Source organism: Macrobrachium nipponense, chromosome 26, assembly GCF_015104395.2.
Source record: "Macrobrachium nipponense isolate FS-2020 chromosome 26, ASM1510439v2, whole genome shotgun sequence".
Lineage (NCBI taxonomy): Eukaryota > Metazoa > Arthropoda > Malacostraca > Decapoda > Palaemonidae > Macrobrachium > Macrobrachium nipponense.
Window position 1 is genome coordinate 69,730,014 of NC_087215.1, and position 15,801 is coordinate 69,745,814.

A 15,801-nucleotide genomic window follows, 5' to 3' on the forward strand; every position below is an offset into this window, starting at 1 on the left:
AAAGCATGAAATCGTTCTCCCTGATGGAGTCGAGCACTGAACGTGCCGTCTCCATCGTGAACCGGGTCTGGCGAACAAACCGGTTCAGAGAGAGAGATCTATCACGGGCGCCAGCCTCCCGTAGACTTTTCCACCAGGAAGAGTCGGCTGTAAAAGCCCGGTGACTGATCCGTGACGATTTCTACAGCTCTCTTGCTCAGCATGGTCTTGATCTCCTGTCTCAATGCTACGTCCTTCGATGACCCTGGAACGTAACGACTGCTGTTGGACCGGGTTGGAGGTGAGGGGTGGCCGAGATTCGAAGGTAATAGATATCCCTCCCGAAGGACATCTACAATCCAGGTCTCGGCGCCGTAGCGCTGCCAAGTTGCCCATGGCTGGCCAGGCACCTCCCCCACTCCCGGCAGCAGGTGAGGGGGAACGCCGTCCCTAGCGTTTCCCCCCTTTCTTCGACTTCTTCCCAGAGCCTCCACGGGAGGAGGAGGGCTGGGAGGAGGCTGGTTACGGCTCCCCTTGGTAGAAGTCGAAGAAGAACAGAGTCTTTCCCCGGGGCTTCGACGCAGCTACCGTCTTAGCCACCGAGGAAGCGCTAGCCGAGCTCTTAGACTTGGCCGCAGTCCGAGGCTGCCCAGAAGCCCTTCGAGACTGCCTGGTGAACCAGACGGTCACTGTCGTCAGTGCGCCGTCTGTCCACCGCAGCGTCCACCATCTCTCCTGGGAAGAGAGACGTGGAACTCCAGTAAAGGTCCGTTTGCGAAGTCCCAACGCCGCTTCACGCCCGGCCGCCCTGGAAACCCGAGTAAGGACAGCGTCCCTTCGTCGGAGAACCAGGTTGGCCCACAGGTTCACCGTCTGGTGGGCAAGGAAGGAGATGGCTCTTCCTCCAGACTGGCAAAGTCTCCTGAAGGCCGAGTCATCTTCGGGAGAAATTCCCCCGGAGTTGGCTGCGACCTTAGATACTGTGAGGGACCACAGATCTAGCCAGGAGACGGCCTGGAAAGCTGCCATGGCGGTAGATTCCAGGCCGAGTGCCTCTTGCTGCGAGAACCACAGGTTCTCGGACAGGAGCTGCTGCAGAGACACCGGAGTCAGCCTGGCTAACTCCGGGTTTCACCTGTTTGGGCGGCATCGGGTTCTTCAGATGGCACGTAAAAACGCCGCTGTCGCAGCAGAGGAGGTGGAAGCAGCTTGCTCGACCTGCCAGACTTGAGCGAACCGTCTTGTCCGGAGACAAGTGATTCAACCTGGTCCAGCACTGAGTCCGCAAGCTCAGAACGCGGCAAACCCACCGTCGGTCTGGGTTCCCTCTTTCTTCGGGCCCCAGAACGACTCGAGCCGGACGTGGGCTCGGATGGTGGGAGCGGCGATCCTTCCGCGAGGTCGTTGTGCTGACGAATCAGCGCAATAACCTCGGCAAAGTTCCTCTGGATCTCAGGAGTGACTGCGTCCTGCGGAGTCGGACCATCCAGTCCCTCAAACAGGAGCATCTCCCGAGACCCTCCTCCCTCAAGGGGAGGAACAGCGACAGACCCCTCTCGGTCTCCTCCAACCACCTGTGCGTACGACCTGGCTGGTCCGAGAACCGTGCCTGGTACGTACGACGACGTGGTGGGATCCTGAGGGGCGCACCCCTCACGATCACTCCTCAATACCTCGCCCCTCCCGGTGTAACCGAGGAGGTTGAAGGTATGGAGAGGCAGACCTGACGCTCCCTCCTCGCTCGCTGGCAGAACCAGTGGGCTTGGAAGACTGCAGGCGATCGCCAACCCGCGGTGGCGATCGAGCTGCAGACCTAGTCGAACCGTCTCGCTGTGGAGAACGGCTGGACCGAGAACAGCGGCCCCGGTCTCGTGTGTCAGAGGAGCTGGTGCTGGTCGCCGTACCCGATCGCTCTCTGTGAGAGTGACGGTCAGGCTGACCAGCGAGCTCCACTGTCACGGTGAATCGGTGCGTATCCTCCACGGTGCGTCAGTTCGCTGGTACCAGCCGTGGCTGGAGCCGGCGAACGGGGGGACCCTCTTCCCAGCCTCAGCCCGTGGTCGGTCATGGACCGTCACGCCTCCGCCCGGGTAGCCAGCTGCTCGCCGCGAGAGCGAGAGCTGGTCTGGTGAGAGTCGCGTGAGCGGCTGTCACCAGTCTTCCGCTCCGTGCCGTGAACCTGACGCTGAGCGGACTCAGAGGTCTGGTTCTTGGCTGTACGGCCGCTGTTAGGCGACCGTACACTCGGTACCTCTCGCGAACGAGAGGCCGAGACGGACCCTGCTGCCGTGGCCGAACCACTGACAGCAGGTGAGGAAGTGCCGGTGTTAGCCGGCACTCCTCTGGTCCCCGTAGTCTTCTTCCTTGCGGAAGAAGAGACGGGTCCTGCCCCGAAGGAGCAGGGTGACCAGCGGAAGAAACCCCCCCGTCTCACCAGAGCGAGACGGGCCCTTAGAAGTTCCCGAAGGAGCTTCTTAGGGGGGGGGAGGTGCGACCTTCTTCTCTTCGGCGGGGGAGCCTTAGAAGAAAGAAGGGGAAGAGGCGGCAGACGACGACGACGACGACGAAGAAGACGATGAAGACGACGGACGACACCTTGTCCTCCTCTTCTTGCTTCTTCTTCGTCAACCACCTCCTCAGGGAACCTCCGACCGTCCAGATCTGTCCATTCCAGAGCGGAAGCCGGGGTGGCTGCCTGTTCGCCCGAAGCATCAAAAAAAAAACAGGGCCCGGTCGACCACCTGTTCCGAACAGATCAGCCATCCCCCGGGGGGGGGGGGTGGGGGGGGGGGGAGCAGCGGCGCCGGCCGGGAACAGGAACAACGTCAGCAGGTGCAGGCATCACCAGGAACGGCAGTAGAAGCACCAGCAGGAGCAAGGTAAACAGGAACGGCAGCAGTGGTTCAACGTCAACGGTCCGTGGACCCGCAGCCCTGGGCAGGTACGGTGCAGGTAACGGCAGGCTGTGGTAGGCTGTCCAGATGGGCGGACCAGCGGCACCAGAACATCCTACTGGTAACCGGTGGGAGGTCCAGGGGCGAGCTCTTCGGGGCACATGAAGGTCCTCGGTGGTCGAACGGGCAGCACGGTCAAAACCCGAGGTGGCGGCATCAACACTCCGGCCGCGCCGGGTAGCGGCGACGTGGCCCCTGCCATGCGCCGGATTTAGTAGTGGTGTTACTATTGAGACCGCAGGTGCGGGGCGGGGTGTATACCATGGTGGAGGAGGTGGAAGCGTCAGCCGGCATGGTTGTTGCTAACCAGGGTCGTGGTGGGTGGTTCGTATCAACCCGCGTACGCATGGGTGAACCGCCACGGAGCCAGCGAGATGGTAGATCAGCCCTCCTGGACACTTCGGCCCACGCCCCTGCAGTCCCCAACGATGCCCTAGCCCACCACCTGTCCGAAAGGTCATCCTTCGCGGACAACCCCCGCGCAACCCTCGAATGGTAGGTCCAAAATCTCTTGTAGCGGCTTGCTTTTGGCCTACCATTAGCCACATGCTTCCTAGCTTACACTGGGGGAATCCCTTTCCCTTTTCCAACCCATACAACTGACGAAAGCGCAAAAGGCGGGGTTGATATAGGGGATCCTCTACCCGTAGTCCAGGGCGAAGACGTGAATCGGCTATAGAGGACCCAGAGTACAATACTCGACGTCAGGGTATCCTAGCCGCCCCTCCTCCACACTCGACAAGTCAGGAGAGGAGAAGGCACCTAGAAATCCCCCCCCGAAGGGGAAGGCGCGAGACGTGGAAGTTGAGGGGCCGGGTGCGGCAGGAAATAAAGACGAAGTGTCCGGTCACCAAAGGAAGTCGGCGGGAGAGCTTTACCGACGACATTCCTTTTGCCAGGCCTTTTGCTTCTTCCCCCTGCCCCTCATGCAAAGTCCTCACTGCGCCTCTGTCACCAATTGATTGCAAACATCTAACATGGCCTCGGGCTCGGGTGCATTCGCGCCCCCGACAACCGGAGCGCAGTGACAAATTATAGTACTGGGTCTATCTCCGGGTAAAGAGCGGAACTTCCCGCATTTACCCTCCCCTTCCGGATAACCCGGGCATAGTCCCTCCGTGGGGTATCGAGGCCGGAGGAGATTCCCATCCATTAAACCAATAAAAGTTGCAAAAATAATATGAAAGAGAGAGTAAATGATTGTACGTTATCAATGAATTTTCCTTTTCATACCAAACAAACAACCAACCATATACTCCAAGAAAGCAAACGACCGAGAAGCCGGGCCGCAGATAGCGTCGAACACACACGTCCTACATCGCTGTGAGGCCCGAAAGCAAAAGTGATTTTGTTTACCTCCCAGTCGCGGCGCATAGCGCCGCCTGTCGGACCAAGGCAGTTTAACTACCGAACCCCTTGTTCGAAAGCTTACGACCTATCCAGCCCCTGCCGCTAGTACCATTCCTCCTATTGTAAAAGGAACCGCCGAGGTTTGTATGCCGTGTTGGAACAATACCAGGAATTAATTGTCGAGCATCAATCGAGGTTGTCCCGATTATCGTGTAACAATTATCCGGGGATTTCTCGTCTCACTTTGGACCGTGGTTCTCCTGCCTAAGTCTTGTTTGGAGATCGTAAAAAACAAAAACCTCGAACACTCTGAGTGTCCGCTAGGCAAATTCCGTAGAATTTACTAACAGCACTCCTGCTAAACCCCCCACCGAATTCGTCAAACGATTGTCGGCTGGTTGATCCGTCCCGAATTCCCGTAAAAGAATCGAGAAAGGGGTGCAGGATCCCTCCTCAACGACCCGGGGCTTACCGTCCGGTAGGTAGACCCGAAGGTCCCAGCCGGTAGCGCGAGGCCCCTAAACGTGGGATTCTTAACAGAGAAATCCTCTGTAGGATTCCCTCCCCTTTCCCTCTGTAGCCGTAAGGAAGTCGAGGGCAAGGTGGGGAGGAATTGGATTACTGGCTCCCGCCTTCCCATCGGAACTAGTCAGTTCTCGGAGAAGAAAAGGAGCAGCCTCGTTCGCCTTACGGCGATGGCCTCTCAGAGCCGCTGGGAAACCACGTATCGTTCAGGAGAAAACGTTTTATTTCCCCGAGGAAGGGTACTAACTCATACTGTATGGTAAGGGTCTGCCGCCAACTGTGAACGTCGTCTGGGTGGGGTGGTCTGATCGACACCTCGTACAGGGTAGAGCCGCCTACGTCCGTCCTCCGACTCAGTTCCAGTCCTTCCGGTCCGCTCGTCGAGGTCCGAAACCTCATGGAGGACCGGGAAGGGGAAGGGGGTTATTTCAAATACGGTGTCCGAAGAGACGTAGTCAAAACGCCTTCTGTCGCCTTAGTAAGGAGGCGGTGAAGTAGCTTGTTGCTAACCGGCCAGAACTGAGACGAGCCTTCTTGGTCCGGCGACGAAGAGACTACCTGGGTTTCAACACAGTCGGCAAGGCTCCGATCGCAGGCAGAACCCCCGTGCCGATTTGGTGGTTCCCTCTCCCGGGCCCCAAAAAACGACTGCGAAGGCCGAGACTATGGCTCAGCTTGTGGGATCGCGATCCTTTCCCCGAGGTCTCGTTGTGCTGACTAATCAGCCCGCCATAACCTCGGCAAAGTTCCTCTGGCTCTCGGAAGTTCCACAGCATCTTGGCAAGACAGTGGGGAACCCGTTCGCCCTTCGAACAAGAGTCCAGTATTCCGCGGAACCTTCCTCCTAAGAAGGGGGAAAGTGCGACAAGCCCTCTCCTCTTCCTTCTCCATCCACTTGCGCAATGTAACGTCCTGGCCGGTCCAAAGAACCGTTGCCTGGCACGTAGGGCGTCGTGGTGGGATCATGAGGGGCGCCCCCTCCCACACGATCACGAATCCTCAAATACCTTCGCTCCTCCCGGTGGTAAACCCGAGGATGGTTGAAGGTACGGGAGAGGCAGACCTGAACGCGCTCCCGATCCTCGCTCGCTGGCAGGAACCCAGCAGGCCTTGGAGGGCTGCAGGCGATCGTCAACCCGCGGTGGCGATCAGACTGCCTGGCCTGGGTCCGTAAACCGTCTCGCTGTGGGAAGAACGGCTGGACCTGAGCACAGCGGCCCCTATCTCGGAGTGGTCAGAAGAGCTGGTGCTGGTTGCCGTACCCCGATCCGCTTCTCTGTGATAGCGACGGTCAGGCGACCCTGCAGGCTCCACTGTCACAGTGAAGACCGGTGGCTTGTTGTCCTCACGGCACGGTCACGTCGCTGGTTCCAGCCGTGGCTGGCACCGGCGAACGGGATGGGACCCTCTTCCCAGCCTCAGCCCCCGTGGCCGGCATCCGTGGACCGTCACGTCCCCGGGTAGCCAGCTGGTTCGCCGCGAGTTTCGAGAAGCTGGTCCTGGTGAGAGTCCGTGTAGCGGGCTGTCCACCAATCTTCCGCCCCGTGCCGTGAACCTGACGCTGAGGCTGAGCTCAAGGAGGTCTGGTTTCCTGGCTGCACGGTCCGCTGGTATGGCGACGTAACACTATCGGTACCATCCCGCCTCCACCGCGAACGAGAGGCCGCGAACGGACCCCTGGAATGCAGTGGCAGAACCCCACTGGACACCTGGCCAGGCGGAAGAAGTACCGGTGTTAAAAGCCGGTACCCCTCTGGTCCCCGTAAGTCTTCTTCCTTGGCGGAAAGAAGAAGTACGGGCCCCCCGCTCCCGAAAGGATCAAGGAGGACCCAGCGGTAAGGAACCCTCCCGGTCCCACCGAGGTGAGGACTGGTCCCCAGAGAAGCTCCCGAGGGAGACTTCTTAGGAGGGAGGAGGCAACCTTCTTCTTCCTCGGCGGTGAGCCTTGAAGTCGAAGGGGAAAGGCGGCGCCTGACGATGATGAAAGAATATGAAGACGACGACGACGACACCTTCCTCCTCTTCTTCGTCAGCTTCCTCAGGACAGACGTAAGATCTGCTATCCAGGGCGGAGCCGGGGCTGCTGTAGCCGAAGCCACAGGGCCCGGACGCACCTGTACAGACAGACCAAAGTCTGGGTAGTACCACCACTAACAGGGACGACGTCAGCAGGTATGGGCAACTCAGGAACAGCAGGCACAGCCAGCACGCTCAGTAGGACAGCCAGCGTAGCACGGAGGGACAGCTAGGGAGCGCACGCAGGGACAGCCAGCGCAGCAACGGCAGGGACAGCTAGCGCAGCAACTGCAGGGACAGCCAGCGCAGCAACTGCATGGACAGTCAGCCCAGAATCGGCAGGTACGGCAGGCAGCACCGGAAACACAGGAAGTGGAGCAGCAGCCAGCAACATCCTGGTACCGGCGGCAGGTCCAGGGGCGAGCTCTAGGGCAGCGGAAGTGTGGTCGCGGCAGCGCGGCAACCACGAGCGGCGGCGGCACGCCCCCCTCTCGGTACGGCGAACGGCACTTCACAGCGGCTGTAGGCAAGACTGTTACCACGTGAGGCGAGTACAGGAGGTGAGGAGGGACGTCGTCACCTGGAGCGTGGTCACCACTCCATGGGTGACCGCAGTAGGCCCAGACATAGAACCGCAGCCCCTGGACACTAGCACGCCCTGCAAATGGAAGGACGCCCATACCTCACCAAGGTCCACCCTCGTGGCAGTAGCACCTGCGGAAAATAACAGTAGAGTAGCGATTAGTGGGGGGGAAGTCCCCTCGCGCGGGGGGGTGAGCCCTCTCCAAACGAGTGGAAGACCCCGAATACAATTGTACATCGGGCACCGAGCGCCCTCCCCCCGCGCTCGACGGGTCGGGCGAGGAGAAGAACGCAGATAACCTCCCCCCCCAAGGGAAGGGCCATCTGTGAGAGCTGAGCGGGGGGGGGGGGGGGGGGGGGGGGGGGGAGGGGGGGCTCTCGTTCCCCACCCCCGCACAGCACCCATGTACCCACAATAATATAATAAGAGCCCGAGAGCAATCGTGCCCTCGGCCGAATGCAAGGGCATAAGGATCAATTCCCTGACTGAGCGGAACTTGAACCAAATAATATTGATGCAATCAATAATAAAAGGAATAAAATGAAAAAGAATCTTGCATTACGATTCACTTCACAATGAATAAGGGCTCGGATCGAGCGCATTTGCGCCCTCGGTACCGAGCGCAAGGGTAAAAGGAATCCATTCCCGATTAGGATAGGAAAACCTTGATCCATAATGAATTGATGCAATCAAAATATATATGAAAATGAAAAAGAATACTGCGCTTGCGATTTCACTTCATACAAATAAAAAGGGGAAAGGGGATCAATTCCCGGGAAATAGCGGAAACATTGATCCAAGTAAACAATGCAATCTCAATAAAATATGAAAATGAAAAAGAACTGCACTTGCGATTTCACTTCATTCAAATAAAAAGGGGAAAGGATCAATTTCCGGGTAAGCTCGGAAACTGATCCAAAATGAGTATTGCTTGTACTTGCGATTCCACTTCCATACAGAATAAGTTTTCGTGCCGAGCGCATTCGCTCGGCAACGAGCATACAGGTCAAAAAAATATAAATGAAAAGAGCACTTACTTACGATTTTCATCTACACATTTCCAACCAAAACCTATACGCTCGGAGCGAGCGCTCTCCCGCCCTCGGCACCGAGCATACACAATACGAGGATCATTTCTGGGAAAATGAATTCCCGCACTTACGCCCTTCAGTCCGGCACTCGGGTAATCGGAGGGCGTGGTGAAACCAAGATCCTTTAATTCACAATTGAATTCAATGGAAATAAATATGAAATGATTGTACTTACAATTCAGTTTCACTAGATAAATAGAAAAAGAAAAACACAACCATGCGAAAGCAACGACGATGAAGCGGGCAGAGAGCGATGATACACGTCCACACGCCAGCAGGCCGAAAGCAAAAGTGGTTTGTTTACCTCCCAGTCGCGCGCTGCGCGCGCCTGTCGACAAGCAGTTAACTACCGAACCCCTTGTTCGAAAGCTTACGACCTATCCAGCTGCCGCTAGTACCTTCCTATTGTAAAAGGACCAAAGGTTTGTATGCCGTGTCGGAACAATTACATGGCTCGGTCCGAGAGCCTTCACGCCCCCGCACAAAGGACATGAGGATCTATCTCGGGGAAAGAGCGAAAGACCCCACACTTGCGGCCCTCCACACCAGCGCAAACTCTGCAGCTGATGGGGGGCGCGGGGATAGCTCCATTACACGAGAATCCATAATCAATGTAATAAAAAGTAATAAAGAAAGTCACGTACTTATACTGCACTTCATTACACTGACAAACCAAGTTGAAGAAACAACACACAACCAAAACATACGACGATGAAGCGGGCAGAGAGCATTGACGAACACGTCCTCCACCAACGCGGCCGAAAGCAAAAGTGATTCTTCACCTCCCAGTCGCGCGGCGCGCGCACTGTCGGACAAGCAGTTAACTACCGAACTCCCTTGTTCGAAGCTTACGACTGTTCCAGCTGCCGCTAGTTACCTTCCTATTGTTAAAGGACCGATGGTTTGTATAACGTATCGGAACAAACGTGCTTGCAATGTCTCTAAAGTAGGTATGATGCTTAGTTGTCAATCAAGTTTTTTGTAATCAAGTATTTTTTACAAGCTAGCTATTGAATAAATTTTTATTTTTCTCAATCAAAACATATGCCCCTCAATGCTAACTTTCCTCTTTTAATGACTTTTTGGTCATTGCAAATTCGGCCCCATAATTTCTTATGGCACGAAAACAGACAGAGGCCCAGGGACTGAAAGCGATTGCGTCACACTACGGCGGTAATCTGGCAGTAAAACATCTTCATATATCCAAAAAGTAAATAATAAAGATATATATGCGCATTACGACTATAACAATTACATGAATAGCTAATAACAATCTGCATGAATAACTGGTAAACTGTTCTGCAAGAAAGTTGAGTATAGAAATTCATTTACAATAGGTACGAAAGTCAAGATGTCGTGACGTCATTATACAGAACTTAAAAGAACGTTCTAACTCAAAAAAATAATTACTTAAATTTGAGTCAGAATCGAGTTACTTTTTCAATAACAAATAATTTCAAATTAATCATCATAAATATGTAAAATATTGATGTTTTACTATTTATTTAAATAATTATCTAGTGTACGTTTCATCGCCTTCTTCTACCAAAACAGTAGGTAGTTTCCTTAAAGACGTTGTGGTTAGGGACCGTGTTCCGATTGTTGTGATGAATGTGCCCCAGTGTCTGTGGGTACAAGTGGTGTGCAGATTTATCACAGGAAATGGGAAGTTGTTGAACAAGCGACTCCGCAAACATCGAGATGGCATCAATCTTCTGAAATATTTAAGCTTAAGTAAAAATTTCGAAAGCGTTTTGGTGAGATTTGCACTGCGTTTCACACCCTTTTTACTACCCTCTGTTTAATGCTTTAAATTTGGCCTTAATTTCTAACTTTGGAGAAAATACTTACTTCGAAAGGAGAGTAGAGGTCTTTAGCTCCGTCTCTCACCAACAAGAAGTCGCGACTGATGCCCATCTCCGGTGTCAGGACGCGTTACAAGTACTTTTTCTGAGGGTGGCATGCCGTGATCGTCGGTGAGTTGAGCCAGGCCATGTGGTTGTTTACCCTATAGGATGCACACTTACACATTTTTATTGGTAGCCTACCTAATTAAGCAGACATGCATAACTTATTCATTGGTCCTTTAAAAGTATCATTACGCTACAATGTATTACTAGGTAAGCCACTACCTACCTACCTAGGTATTACCTATTGCTACTAGCCTACCCTATTACCTACCTAGGTACTACCTACACCGAACCTGCCCAGGCTTGAGTTTATGGCATACCGTAGAGGATAAGACATAGATGATATAGAAAAATAAGACGCAAATGATACAGAAATAGGCCTACCTATAAAAAATTAAAAAAAGGAAAATGAAAAAACTTACCAACAAAAACCGAGGCCAACGTCAGAACAGACACACAAGCATTAAATAGTAGTACTCGTAACGATGTTCACTTTCCTCTTCGTTGTGTCTTGCTGCATCATGTCCTTCATATAAGTTCAACCTGTCAGTTTACCACTAATTCTTTCACTCGGGGTGACAAAAGTTTATATAAGTAGTAGTAGTAGTTATGGGTCGAGCAATGCCTTTGCAACGGCGCCCTTAGTCTTGGGTATTTTTTGTTTTTGTTTGTTTATTTGTTTAGCCTCTTTTCCTTTTTTTTCTCTCTTTTTTTCCAACAATCAAAGTATATGGTTTCTTTTCTTATTTCGTTGTTACCTGAAAATAGAAATTTTCCCACTACGTCACTTTCCTTCTCTTCATAGGGTTGTTGTAGCCCTATTGCTTTAACCGTTCCTCTATATGTATCACAATATAAAAGGAAATGAAATATGTCTTCTACTGCATCTTGCAAAAAGGACAACAGGTGTTCTCCTTCTGGTGCCTTTTTGCTATATTTAAATTAAGAGAGTTGGTTCTGGCTTTGAAGAGAAGGACTGAACCCATAGAGTTGTCATAAATTTCTTCGTCTTTTATTTCTCTTTTCCACGTTTTATATATGTTCACAGTCACTTTATTTTCCAACTCTTCTTTCCACCTCTCTGTGTCCCATATTCTGGCTTTTGTCCTTTATTTCTGTTCTGGACATTCCTTCTAATTTTCTTAAATTTATTTTAACTTCGTGCATGTACTTTTCCACAGTTTTCCACCATTTTCTTTCCTTTTCTTGCATATCTGTAATTAATTTCTTCAGTATCTCTTTCCGTCCATTTAAAGTATTATTTACATAGCTTATCTTCCCATTCATAATTCTACTTTTCATTGAAGAAGCTCCTATCTCCCCCCTTAATGTGGCTACTACTGTACTTCTAACATGCCCCTAATATTTTCCTATATACCCCACCAAAAAATTCTCTATTCTTTGTAATTTTTCTATTTCTGCGCTGTTAGATTAACCGCATTGGTTCCGTATAAGATTGATGGTAGAGCTATGTTTTTCCAGAATGTTTTTCCCTATTAGAACTTTGTTGCAGCTTTTTTCTATTACGGAGTAGGTAGGTTGGCTAACTTCTGTGCTTTATTCAACATTTCTTTTTTCTGTAGCTTAAACAGATTTCTAGAGTCATTTATCTTTATTTTCCTAAATATGTAATGTTCTCCCTCACCTTTATGTTCTCTATCTCTTCTGGTTTATCTTTCATGTTGAAAATAATGATGCTGCTTTTCTCTTTATTTATTTCTAGCCCACATTTGTTCCCTATATCTATTAAAATCTTTATGTTTATTCTTGCGTCTTCTATATTACTTGCTAGAACTAATCCATCGTCGGCGAAGAAAAGTGTCCCTATCTTTACTAGTTCATTTTCAAATCCTGTCCCTTCCGCCTCCATTTTCTTAATTATTAAATATGTCATTAGTTTGAAAAGTGAAGTAGAGCCTGTGCAACCTTGCCTAATCCCACTTGTAATTCCCATTTCCTGTTCTACTCCCTCCCCTAGGTCTATTATTGTGCTATCCCCTTCATATATGTTAACTACTGCCTCTATGATTTTTGGTTTTTAGGAGGTATTTTGAACTGTTTCATAACTTCAATCATGACTTCTCGTTTTACCGAGTCAAATGCTTTACTGTAATCGATAGCTATTACTATTAATGGTTTTCTATTCCTGTAGCTCTCTTCTACACCATATTGTAGGTGTAAGAATTTGTTATCTTCTATCCTACTCCCTCCTGTAAATCCTGCTTGGCATTCGTGATCTTGTTCATTCAGTCTGAGGTGTGCTTCTATTTCGTCTTTTATCAGCATCATGAATACTTTGTATGATATATTTAATAAAGCTATAGGCCTTAAATCCTTAGCCCTTGGTTTCCTTTTCTTTTCTATCATTTTTGTTCTAGATTTCTTCCAAGATTCAGGCTTTTCTTTGATTTCTAGTTCTTTGTTGTAACACCTAACTAGTACTTCTATACATTTTTTCCCTTTTGCTCTCATTAAAGCTTTGTAAAGCTCTGGTTTATTCCATCTGGGCCTGCAGCTTTTTTAGCTTTGAGCTTACTTAGACAAGCATGACTTTTTCCTTGGTTATCACAGGCTCTTGCATTGGGATTATCTTCCTTTTGCATTCCATCACTAGGTCCATGTGTTCTCTTAGTACTTCTGGGAATCTATAGTCTCCAATTCTTATGATATCATCTTCTGCTGCCAATTCATTTTCATATTCCATCCTTTTCTCTTCGTTCCAGATTTCCTTTATATTATTTTCGTGTTTGCTGTAAATGGTTCTCCAATAATTCACTAATTCTTCCTTTGTTTCAGCCTCATTTAGCTTGCTTCCCTGTTCATTATATAAGTGTATAGTTTCTTTTTTGGCTTTTTGCTTATTTCTTAACTTACCAATATTTTCCCAGAGCTCTTTGTTTTTGTTTCTTTTTATTTCTTCTGTTATTTTCTTTTCATATATTGTTATCTTTCTCTTATTAATCTGCACTTCTTTTCTTTTGCATATATTTCTTCTCTAGACTTTCTTTTACGACATTATCTCTCTCATTCCTTTTCTTCCTATTCAGCCTTTCACTCCTTCCTTTCCTTGATACCTTTTCTTATTTCTTCACTGAACCAGGGTTGCTCTTCTACTTTCTCCTCTACTAGCAACTTTCTCCTGTATGTTCTCATTAGCTTGTCTTCTGCTACTTCTTTTATTGATAGGTCCATATCTGTGATTCTGTCAATGTCTTTATCTATTAGGATCTCTTCTAATTTTTTTATAAAGTCATTTAGGTTGTCTTCATCTGTTTTGAAGTATTTTACTTCCCCCCATTTACCCTTGTTGAGATTCTTGTTCGTCCTTTGAATGCTAAGTGAATGGTAATTAGGTTATGGTCTGAGATATCAAATTCCTTTTTGTCTTCATCAATTACCATCTCCTCAAAATTTTTGTATAACTTCTCATTGACTAAAGCAAAATCTATTACGCTTTTCATCTGCATTCTCTCCATGTGTATACTCCAGTGCATCTGTCTTCTGCGTTAAGTAGTATTAGCCCTATGTTCATTCATCCATTCTAATATTATTCCCCGTTATATAAACCAGACGGCTTGCGTCATTGAATGAAGGTTTAGGTAAGATCTTGTGTTTATCGTCGTCTGTGGACACTGATATCTCACATAATATCTAAACCACTGCTTCGATTCATTTTTCACTCTGCACTCTGGGTATTTTCACTTTTCGCTCTAGCTATTTTCATTTTTCATTCTGCACTCTTGGGTATTTTCACACTTTACTCTGAGACTTTTCACTTTTCTGTCTAGCTATTTTAATTTTTCACTCAGGGGCATTTTCCACGTTTCTCTCTAACTATTTTTCATTTTCACTCGGGTATTTTCACTTTTCACTCTGGATATTTTCTGATTTTCCCTCTGGGATATTGTAATCACTGTACACTCTGGGAATTTTCTAATTTTCACTCTTGATTATTTTCACTTTTCACTGTGACAGCAATTAAACTTAAAATCATACTAGTTATCACCAGAGTAAGGGTCTGGGAGATAAAATAAAGCCTCCGATAAAGGAGATAAAGGCCAAAATTCGACAGAAAATGGAGGTACGATGCAACGATGAGTGCGGGCACAAAATCGTGTTTGAGACAAATTATACAATAATTTATAAATAGTAATAAAAAACATAAAACCATGATAATGTTCAAAGCCTGAAGTGCTGACTTTATTTAAGCGTTACCCCAGGTTTATCTATTTATTTATTTTGTGAAAGTGATAATTGTTAATTAGTATACGATTGGATCACAGTATGGTTTCACTTTCAAAATGACTACACCTATTAGACCGATACGTTCCATATCTCTGTTCTAACCAACAGCTACTCCTACTATATTGCTCATTAGGAAAGAGTCAATAGTTGCAACAAAAGCTCTATCACATTCCATTCATACACTTATACTACTGTCAACTTTTAGTTAAAACAACTATGCCACTTTTCGTCACACACACACACACACACACACACACACACACACACACACAAGCCAGAAGCACTTGACTTGTGGACCTGGAGATATAAGAGCATAACCAATATATGGCAGTTTGCAGTATTTGAGATGAAAGGAAGACATCGTGGAAAAGTATGTGGCGATGACCGAAAGACGAAAAAAAAAAAAAGACTTTAAAACTGGGCGAAATAGGGAAGAAATGGCATCTTTGTAAAATGTGTGGGAAAACTGCAATACCTGATTATTAAGTCCTGGTTATAATGTGTTATTGATAAAGACATTCTCCACTCTGATACCGTCTTTAATTTAGAGCTCATCAACCCGACTTTATACAGTTAGATTTAAATCCCATTGACGACTGATTTTACAAGAGGTCAAGTGATAATGTTGAAAACGATACAGCTACCTATTTTGTTGATATATTTTACACCCAACACTGAGAAAGTTACAACAATTGGCTGGTAAAACGTCAGTCAGATAATTTCGATATAGGTCCATTGAAAAGAAAAGAAATTTTTACTATTAGGCTTTAAAATTCGAGTCATAAAGTCACTCCCCGTAAGATAATTAAGCTTTTAATTATATACATGTTTCCCAAAGCATTCTTACCCGTTTTCTTTGGTTATATATCGTATTGGTATGAGAAAACGACATCTTTTAACCTAAACTATAATATATGAGGATAAAAATTATTTCCAGGACAACAAAACCCAACCCATTAATTTTCTTATATCTCTTTCAACAAACATTATTATGACTGCTTATGATTTTCTTGGGGGTTAAAATTTGGTTCACGCGACAATCTCGACAAAATATGACCATTCGGCAATATTGAAATAACTTATTCTAGGATTCTATTGAGAATGTAGGCCCTAAATAAATAAACTCACTTCAGATGTGCATTAAATAA

The 15,801-nt window shown here is 48.4% G+C and overlaps 1 protein-coding gene across 1 annotated transcript in view; it reads right to left on the reverse strand.

Moving 5' to 3' along the window:
* Window positions 1-11,002, reverse strand: part of LOC135200378 (uncharacterized aarF domain-containing protein kinase 5-like) — a 49,781-nt gene extending 38,779 nt beyond the window's left edge. The window contains exon 1 of the mRNA XM_064228993.1: window positions 10,831-11,002. The gene's annotated coding sequence lies outside the window, so the exon portion shown is untranslated. The remainder of the gene's footprint in view (window positions 1-10,830) is intronic.
* Between the last annotated feature and the right edge of the window lie 4,799 nt (window positions 11,003-15,801).